Source organism: Amphibalanus amphitrite, unplaced genomic scaffold (assembly GCF_019059575.1).
Source record: "Amphibalanus amphitrite isolate SeventyFive unplaced genomic scaffold, NRLGWU_Aamphi_draft 001502F_arrow, whole genome shotgun sequence".
Classification (NCBI taxonomy): domain Eukaryota; kingdom Metazoa; phylum Arthropoda; class Thecostraca; order Balanomorpha; family Balanidae; genus Amphibalanus; species Amphibalanus amphitrite.
The window spans coordinates 141,255-151,682 of NW_024882995.1; the positions used below are offsets into that span (position 1 = coordinate 141,255).

General features: G+C 54.2%; 1 pseudogene; it reads right to left on the reverse strand.

Moving 5' to 3' along the window:
- Positions 1-3,446: 3,446 nt before the first annotated feature.
- On the reverse strand, positions 3,447-9,992 carry LOC122373482 (annotated as a pseudogene).
- Positions 9,993-10,428: the final 436 nt, after the last annotated feature.

The following is a 10,428-nucleotide window of genomic DNA, read 5'->3' on the forward strand; positions in this document are numbered from 1 at the left end:
TACCGGAGAATCGAGCGCTATAGTCATTAGTCTGGGATAAATAAACAGGTTGATAAGTAGGTATAGGCACGCATTTAAACAATTAGGCATTCAATTAAAACTGATGGTGACATGATTTAAGGGGCGAAACGGTGAATAACAAAAGCTTGAAACATCCATGGAAAAGCAGGGCAGCTGCAACGGCAAGATCAATACAATCACTCAGGTCAGTTACACTTGTTGCCTGTTTGGTACACGGCCGCTTCAATAGCTTACCAGTTACCATGAATAAAACATCAGTTCCTGAAAGACATCGTACACTGAGCAATGAGCGTGCCTTAGCATGCGCCTCGAACGGAGAGTGTGAGCGTAGAATGTCAACTAGCCAGGTTTCAATGTATGTGTGGCTGTTAGGTGCATAGACCAGCGCACAAAAGGATTTTTTTCTCAGCGGTGGCAAATGACGTCGTTGTAAAAAAAAATGATGAATTTGAACGAGAACCACTACCTTATGTATCCGGTTATGGGACCAACCAAATTAAACGCCGTCAGTGTAGAACAGGACCGAGAAGCAGTACCTCAATGTTCAACACGTCTCGGATATTCGACATGAGCTCAATATACGGCAAACAGCCAAACAAACAGAACAACAAATTGCCCTTTTCCGCGTCACTTGCGTCAACAGCCAGCTTTGCACGCCTATGACAGCCCTCAGCTTCTTACCCCAGTGCCGTCTGCAGTGCTCTGTGCAATTCTGTCCGTCCATCGCCCCGACTCGTATTCGCGAGTGTCTCCGTTTACGATCCCCTGATGATCAGATAACTCCGCGGCAGTCCATTAGGCCAGCCAACTGACACCCGATCACTGGGACCGTTTACAGCCTCGGTCCGTCTCTCCTCCCCTCCCCACCCTACTCCGGACTCCCTGCCCTGGGAGTGAGTACCCCCCCCCCCCCTCCCTCCCCAGCGCGCCGTGCCAATGTGGTTCGGCGGTCTGCCCCCGGGCCCGCCGTGCCGCTCGCCGAACCGTGCTGGCCGCCGCGCGATACGAAATACTGCAGTCCCGACGGCTATCTCATTATACGGCGGCCGGCGGCGCTCGATGCAGGACCATGCTGCGCCGGGAAGGCGTGGGCACGCGGCGAAGGTCAATGACAACGCAATGGGGCTGGGCGGGCGGCTGGGCTGAACGAAATGCCGGGCTGGGTGGGCGGCTGGCTGGGCCGGACTCGACCAACGCTGGCCGAGCTGACATTGTAGCTGGTGGAGACGAACTGTTGCTGGAGATTTGTAGGTTGGACGGGCGACTGTGACGCTCAAGAGTCTCAGTCGGACAAAACCAGAAAAGACGGTGGCCGACTATGAGCCGAACCCGAAAATGACTCGATAGTGAAGGCCGGCTACTGACTAGTGCAGCAAACTGGATGAATAAAAACCAACGATACGATAAACGGATGTGAAACTTGTCACCGCATCAGCATCGAATAAATACATAAATGAATCACAAGGAATTAATAAATGAACACACTAGTAAGTAAATGAATGAGTGAATGAATGTATGTATCAATGAATGAATGAACGCATAAATGAATACCTAAATGAATGAATGAATGGGCACATGAACAATGAATAAATGAATGAATGAATGAATGATGAATGAATGCGCACATGAATAAGAATGACTAACTAAATGAACGAGGTCACAAATGAATGAATCAACGAATGATTGAATACTCGATAGAATGAATTATCTGAGCATCCGTGCAAGCAGCAATGATTAAATATCGACGGGAAATAATGGAAACAGCAATCGGCACAAGATTGAGATTGGGGTTGACTTTGACTTGCTTTAATGAACATTCAACAGGCACTATCACATAAATGGCAGCGTAACCGACCGACACAAATATTCAGTATTTAGTCTCTATGCATTTCTCACCTGTGTTGAAAACAAATGCAAAACAATGACTGTTGCCGGAATCTTGTTTGTTTCCGGCACTGACTAACGAGCTTTCGCGAAAATAAATCGCATTTGTTTGCTGCTACCAGATTACTTCATCGCTGCCAATTCCCTTCGAGAAAAAGGGCGAGAGTCGAGGATTGATCAATGAATTGATCAATGATCATATCAGAGTCGAATAGTGTAAATTGATTGTTATAATGCATCGTTTGTTGGATTTATATTATCCTCAGCCTGCAGAAGTACGACACGGTCAAGTACAAGTACGATGGTCATAGATACCTCGGGAACGGCTTCTTGACTTTAGCTTACCTACCTACCTAGTTCAGTTGTCACTAAATGAGTTGTCACTAAATGCTCACTCCTCATTGGTCATTTCACCCTGATGTGCTTTGCGTTTTGCGGTTTGGTCACTTTGCGCCATGGGTTTGCTAGCAGATGGGCTTTGTGCGGATGCTAACTGATAACAAATTCATTTATCGACGCTTTTTTTTAAATCCCACATCCGTTCTCTCGTGAATTTCCGGGAAGAACGTAACATCCCTTAAAGGTGTTAAATCATCCGAGCCCAGAGGCGGATCCAGCTCACAGGTTTGGGGGGGGGGGGCAAACCATAACAATTTATCGATTCTTTCCATGCATCGTCCATAGGCGTAATGTTAAAATTATGCCGTTTGGGGGGGGGGGGCAAATGCCCATTTTGCCCCCCCCCCCTGGATCCGCCACTGTCCAAACCTGATCAAAATATGTGTATTCGTAAGCTTGTTCTGACACTACCTGGTCTGCCGAGACAGACAAACTGAGAAAAATCGAGTGACAGTACTTTTTTGAAAGTGTTATCCAACTTGTCGGAAATTTACGGGAGGACGGATAAGTGGGGTTTAAAAAACGCATCGATATAAATTAGTTGGGGTCAAAACAGCATTATATTGCAAACATGTTTCATCATCCGCGTCGACGGATTACGGCTTCCAGATTTACTCGGGGTACGTATTGACCTGAAAGGTTATAATGGTAGGTACACGGACGCAAACGTACACAGCAAGCGCGAAAAGTTGGCGACAGTATCGCTGCGGATTTAACACTTTTTCACTCGACGCTGAGACCGACCTTTCGAAAAGAGTCGAGACTCGTACATTGGCGGGGAAAGTCGGTAACAGCACGAAATCGTAAACTGACCTCGGGTTGAATCCCTGACCAGCTATTTCGATACCTCACGTTGCATTGCAATGCCACGGCGTAATGGGTAGGCCTGAACGGAAACGACAAATTATGCTCGTCCAGCCGTCGCCGTATCACTTAGTAATGAATTATTGTCGTGAGCTAAACCACAAACGACCGAACGCTCTCTGCGGGCGATCAGGGTTTGTTTTCCGCGATGAACTTGTTGCCCTGTGTGAGCATGACCTTTCGGATGGCCTGCTGGCAGAGGTGGTAGTCGCGGTAGGGCGGGTACAGACACTGGTCCAGCCGGCTGAGGTTCGACATCAGCGTCTGCATCCCGCGCGTCAGCTCGCCGTCTCCAGGTCCCGCATACCTGCCGGCAGGTCAGAGGTCACAGACAGGTCAGAGGTCACAGACGGGTCACAGAGGGGTCAGTGGGTCAGCTCGCCCGTCTGAAGGTCCCTCATACCTGCCGGCGGGTCACAAACAGGTCACAGTGGTCAACTCGACCGTCTGCAGGTCCCACATTTATTTGTACTGACGGGGCACAGGTCAGAGAAGGTCAGGGTAGGTCTCCAGGTCACCAAACAGAGAGGTTCAGGTCAGAGTCGGTCGGATCAAGTTTCCGGATAAATCATCACTGTCGACAGGACACGGGTCACAGGTGGTGTACGCACTGCAGGTCACGGGATCAGAATGGGTCAGTTGTGCCCTAACAACGTGATATCAATAGGTATCACCTCACGTCGTTCAGCTGAACTTACAACAAGTCGCCATAATGCCAACGTTAACGCTTTCGTGCTGGTTTTGGAATTTGTATGGCTTTAAAACAGCGACAACTCGGCTGTTTCCGTTCTGTGAGCAGCCTGCTCACCGGCTCTGTAGGCGGCGTCGGTGTCCTGCAGGACCTTGAGCGCCTTCATGATGTTGGTCTCGTGCCCGCAGTGCTGGCAGGTGAAGAGCGGCGTCATCGTCTCCGTGGAGACCGGCAGCGGTCTCTGCCGAGAACCCACGGCGCGGGTATCAGCCTCCGACTCAGGGATGGGCTCCCGATCAGTAATCGAGCGGCGCCCATTGGCGTAACTCGGAACAGGCGTAGGATGGCACTTATTTAATTAACTTATTAAAATGGTAATTAAAGCAACTGAAAACATCTCAACATCTCAATATAACCGGACACTGGGCGGTCGCCTCTGACTATGAGCGTCGGTACCTTGCAGGTGGTGCATTTGAACTTGAGCACCGAGTTGTCCATCTCCTCGAATGTGGGCCACATCTCCGTACACGGCGTGCAGTGACACTCAAACTCGTAACGTTCGCGCAGGTACTGAAACGGAAATTAAACACCTGCTCAAAAGGAAACTGGGTTAAGCAATAAGCGTTGAACATGTAAACGATTTTGACTGAACAGATGCCGAGGTCGTAGGACATAAATATAACTTATCAAATGCAACCGATAAAGTGGCACATCAACAAAGAGGCTGCAGCCTGAACGTTCTGTCCAAGGGTCTTCCTAAATGCTGTGCTAGACGCTGCCTGTCCACAACCGGCTCAATTGGGTCTTTTATAGATTAGCACATTAACAATCGTTCTATGGACAAAATCGTACCTGCAATCGCTCTCTGAGCGGCTTCTGCGTAAATATCGGACCGTAGTTTTCCGCTATGAGGTCTCCCTTCTCGATGTTCTTGATTGCACGAGCGATTACGTTGTTACCGCTGAAATAACTGCAACAACAGAGCAAAGCAATGAGGGTTAAACGAGAACTTCCTGATATGGCATGAAGGCGTGCAACGTGCACGACTAAATGCGCTGTTTTGTTTAAATGTTTTGGTTTATATCGTTAAACCATTATAAGTTAACAAGTAAAGGAACCCACATAGAGTATAGCTTAGCCTTCTGAGCCTGTCGGCACAGCTGTTGCGTTTGGTACGGTCAATTCCCACCCTCCCGGCGCTCCGTCCGGCCGCGCTCGTCACTGACCGCACGATGCCCGGGTCGCAGGAGTGGTTGAAGAGCGCCAGCGTCGGGTAGACGGCCGCGCCCACGAAACACTCTCCGAGCCGTCCAGGTTGTTGTGGCCCTTCATGCGCAGTTCGGCCACCTCGTGCGCGTTGTAGGGCACCAGTTGAATGTGGTGCAGCAGCAGGCCGCCCACGAACCGGCGCCGGTCGTCCAGGACAGCGGTGTCCACCTCTGACAGGAGAGGGGGGGGGGATGAAAGTCGGATATGTTATTCACGGTTCAGGGGTCGTCCAGAAAAGCATAGTCCAACAGAAATTCATCCCGGCTGCTGAGCACCGATTTATTTTTCCCGGATATTTTACTGCTCACAATCGGCATTTTACTTCTCACCCGCTACACTCTCCCCGTCTCCCTCAGTTACCGCTCACCGTCTCCGAAGTAGCCCTGGAACTGCAGACAGCGCAGCATGAACACGGCCATCAGTGTGAGCGGGAACAGGGTCTCGGGTGTGCGCCGGTCGGTGTGCGCCACCAGCCGGTACACGGCGCCGTAGTCCTGTCCGCTGTAGGGCCCGGCCGGCGGCTGGCTGAGCCGCGGCCGCGCCGCCAGCAGCTGCTGCACGCTGAGCCGGGTGGTCAGCCGCAGCGACAGCAGACACGTCACGCTCATACCGGAGGCGTAGAGCAGCTCCTGGATACGGCACTCCACCCGGTGGTAGGAGCCCAGCGCCGCCTCGCGGCAGGGCAGCGAGCAGAACAGCACGCCGCTGCAGACCGTGCACGGCACGCAGTCGCGGATCCTGACAGCACAGGCACAGGGGGATGGGTGTGGGTGCATTTGGGGCCCGGTAATATGGTACATAATACGGTAATCCACACGGTACATCGGCGGAATCGGCGATCCACGGATCGGGAGAATGATTGGGGGGGATCGTCACTCGTGCAGGTTTGTGACAAACAGCGCAAATATTACCCATTCTGTCAACGAACATACCAGTGGAGGCGGTTTTTCGCATTCATTATGCGGTGAGGCGGTGTTAATTGTTCCCGTGTTACCTGACGTGGCAGTGCAGGCAGTGGGTGCCGTATTTCTGTAGCGTTACCTGACGTGGCAGTGCAGGCAGTGGGGGCCGTATCTCTGTAGCGGCAGTTACCTGACGTGGCAGTGCAGGCAGTGACATTGTATTTCTCTGGTGATGCCGTCAGTATTGTTCCCGTGTTACCTGACGTGGCAGTGCAGGCAGTGGGGGCCGTATTTCTGTAGCGTTACCTGACGTGGCAGTGCAGGCAGTGACATCATATTTCTGTGGTGATACCGTCTGTATTGATCCCGTGTTACCTGACGTGGCAGTGCAGGCAGTGTGTGCCGTATCTCTGTAGCGTTACCTGACGTGGCAGTGCAGGCAGTGTGTGCCGTATCTCTGTAGCGTTACCTGACGTGGCAGTGCAGGCAGTGGGTGCCGTATCTCTGTACTATTACCTGACGTGGCAGTGCAGGCAGTGAGTGCCGTATTTCTGTAGCGTTACCTGACGTGGCAGTGCAGGCAGTGAGTGCCGTATCTCTGTAGCGTTACCTGACGTGGCAGTGCAGGCAGTGAGTGCCGTATCTCTGTAGCGTTACCTGACGTGGCAGTGCAGGCAGTGAGTGCCGTATCTCTGTAGCGTTACCTGACGTGGCAGTGCAGGCAGTGTGTGCCGTATTTCTCCGGTGATGCCGTCTGTATTGTTCCCGTGTTACCTGACGTGGCAGTGCAGGCAGTGGGTGCCGTATCTCTGTAGCGTTACCTGACGTGGCAGTGCAGGCAGTGAGTGCCGTATCTCTGTAGCGTTACCTGACGTGGCAGTGCAGGCAGTGAGTGCCGTATCTCTGTAGCGTTACCTGACGTGGCAGTGCAGGCAGTGGGTGCCGTATTTCTGTAGCGTTACCTGACGTGGCAGTGCAGGCAGTGGGTGCCGTATCTCTGTAGCGTTACCTGACGTGGCAGTGGAGGCAGCGGGTGCCGTATTTCTGTAGCGTTACCTGACGTGGCAGTGGGGGCAGTGGGGGCCGTATCTCTGTAGCGTTACCTGACGTGGCAGTGTAGGCAGTGAGTGCCGTATCTCTGTGGTGATGCCGTCTGTATTGTTCCCGTGTTACCTACCTGACGTGGCAGTGCAGGCAGTGGGTGCCGTATCTCTGTAGTGTTACCTGACGTGGCAGTGCAGGCAGTGGGTGCCGTATCTCTGTAGCGTAGCGTTACCTGACGTGGCAGTGCAGGCAGTGGGTGCCGTATTTCTCGGGCCGGAGGACGGCCGCGAACGGCTTCTCCACCACGAGAACGTCTCCGACGGCCACCGGCTGGGCGCTGACGGCGAACCGACCCTCCTCGGCAGTCTCCCGCACTGCCACCTGTCGGCCAGAGGCGGAAACTCAGCGGCCCGAGTGGGGCGCGGAATGGGAGGCAGGTGCAGCGCCCGTATATCCATCCAGTGACTACAAATGCTGTATACTTACGTCACTAGCCGATCAAATGCATTTGTTTGTACTTCGCGGTGCAAAAAGAGGGGAGAAGTAAAAATATTCAAAATATAACATTTTATTATAAATCGTCGTCGACAAAAGATTGTAATAGCAGAGCGCCGGCCTTGTATCGACTATGTTGTCCGTTATGGACAATGTTGTACCGACTTTGATACATCGTGACGGTAAACGTACGCAGCCGAGTGGGTCGGTTTCTCACCTTTTTGGACGCTGCCGGGTACATCTGGTTGGCTCCGGCGGTGAGGGACGGCAGCGGAGGGAGCCAGCTGTGCGGCTGGGGGTCTGGAACACGGCCGGCCGGGAGTGAGGGCGGGGCGGGGAGGGGTGCATCATCATTGTCGCTCTGTGTTGTACGCCAGGAATGACCATAATGACCAAAGTGGACAAACTTATTATTCGAAAGCGAAGAGCTTCTACGTATTGCGCTCATACCGACGAATATCTCGAACAGCACCAAATCTATTATCAAAATGTTCTGCTCAGCTTCCATTTAAAAACCACTATGCTATTTATGCACAATGTGCTCTACAGCTGTGTTTACCCACCGGCGTCGGTGTACTTGCTCTTCTCGAAGAGCGCCAGCATCTTCTGCACCTCCTTCTGCCAGTGCATCTGCTTGCCGTCGCCGAGGCTGGCGTCGTCCAGTGCCTTGATGACGCTCTGGAAGGCCGTCTTGGCCTCGGTGAACCGCCTCAGTGCCATCAGACTGCGGGCGCGCCTGGGGAGCGGCAGGGGTCCCCACGGGGGGGGGGGGTACATACGTCAGTTGCGACAGGAGACTGAGGAGCGCGACAGAGGACCCCGGGAGGCACGTCAGCGGCAGGAGAGGGCTGCAAGCGGAATTACTCTCCTAAAGAATTGCAAGCGGAATTATTGACATGCAAATAACGTGCAAATGAATAACCGTCTCTGTCGAAGAACCGTCTCACCTGTCGAGCACCTTGTAGCGGAGCGCGGTGGGGTAGCCGGAGAGCAGCGCCAGCTCGATGTCGGCCAGGCAGCGCTGGTGTTTTCCCGTGTGGTAGAGGCAGGCAGACCGGTTGGCGGCGCACACCGCCACCAGCTCGCTGACGCCGTCTGGGGACAGACACGCGTCAGCAGGTCACAGCAGGTCAAATGGCACACAGCAGGTCACACCGCCACCAGCTCACTGACGCCGTCTGGGGACATGGCGTCAGCAGGTCACAGCAGGTCAAGTAGCACACAGCAGGTCACACGGCCACCAGCTCGCTGACGCCGTCTGAGGGGGGGGGGGGAGGGGGAGACACACGTCAGCAGGTCACTGACACCGTCACGCCATCAGCTCGCCGACACTCGCCCCTCCCCGCCACTCGCTGCTCACCTTTGTACGGCGCCTTGGCCATGGCCTGGCTGTAGCAGCGCATGGCCGCCGGGTAGTTGCCCTCGGAGAAGAGTTTGTTTCCCTCGTCCTTCCTGGCCCGGGCCTCGGTCTCGTCCTTCTCCTTGTAGACGTGCTGCAGGGCCACCTGGCGCACCTCGGGCAGCTCGTACACGAAGGCCACGCGCTGCTCGTCCGAGCTCAGCGCGCAGAAGCCCGTCCACTGGTCGGCGCTCAGGCTGCGCATCACAGACTGGCTGAACGGCCTGAAGAAGCCGGCCCGCTCCTCGTCCAGTTCCGGCCGCTCCAGAGGCATGGCGGCGGCGGCAGCGACTCCGGGTAGGTGCCAGTCAGAAGCGGGACAACGGTCGGACAGCTCAGGGCGGCAGGGACTCCGGGGAGGTGCCGGTCAGGAGTGGGATCACGGTCGGACAGCTCAGGTTAGCACAGACGGTCTTGGAATACCACTCAGGCGCTCTGTGCCTGTGGTCTCACTCACACTTAGCACAGGACCGCAATTCACAGCCTTCCGCAGGTCACTAGCCGACTCAGACCAAACCAACAACAGGCTATCACTGAGTCCGACGCAAAGTCTGACCACGTTCTCCTCAATAAGCGGCTGCCGACGACTTCGGGAGCGTTCTGCTATGCTCGCCTCGTCCTACCTGAACCGAAGCTGGAAGTACGACGCAGCCGGTGCGACGCTGCTGGGCCCCGACGAGCGCGACGCGACGCGACGGAGCCACGAGCTGTCGGCGGCACGCTGGGCAGCGAGCCAGCGGCCATCGGCGTGGGGCGCTCCTCGCCACTGGAGGTGCAGCTCGAGACGGCGGTACGCTGAGCAGCAGACGAGCTGCAGGTACTGAGCAGCGGGAAAAAGGAGAGGTAAACAACTTAGGTACGGTGCAATCATGGTCTGCAGGAAGCATAACAGCGTCTCATCTAGGTGATCTGAGAGGATGCCTACACATAATGTCTTCAATTTGCATGTCGTCAGCGCTCTGCATAACTTGATCCTCAGGTGTGTATTTTTGGAACAGCAAGGAAGTGAAGGCACCACTCAGCATCTGGCGAGGGAGTAAAAACTACCGTTATCAAACCACCCGACAGATGGCAGGACCTGTACCATTGGCCAGTCCATTGCGTGCTGACGTACCGCCGCGGCCCTCGCACGGAAGGGTCGTGGGCGACACGCGACCCTGCGTCTATCTGTCAGGCCCGGGTCTGAAATAGCCTCGAACGGGGTTAACGGCATGCAGATCAACTTCGCTAGCCAATCCGATAAAACAGCGAAACGAGTTACGTCGCTCCAGAGACCTCCAAAGCACAATACGGTCATGTGACTCATGCATGAAGTGTCATGCACGAGTCACACATTAGTCAGTTGAATAATGCGCCCCATTGACTTTACATCCAGTTCAATAGCTATCGTGGCGTATCTCTTAGTTTTGATCACACCCGAGGTCACCAGTCTTCTTTTTTCGGTACGCGAGCGAACAGAT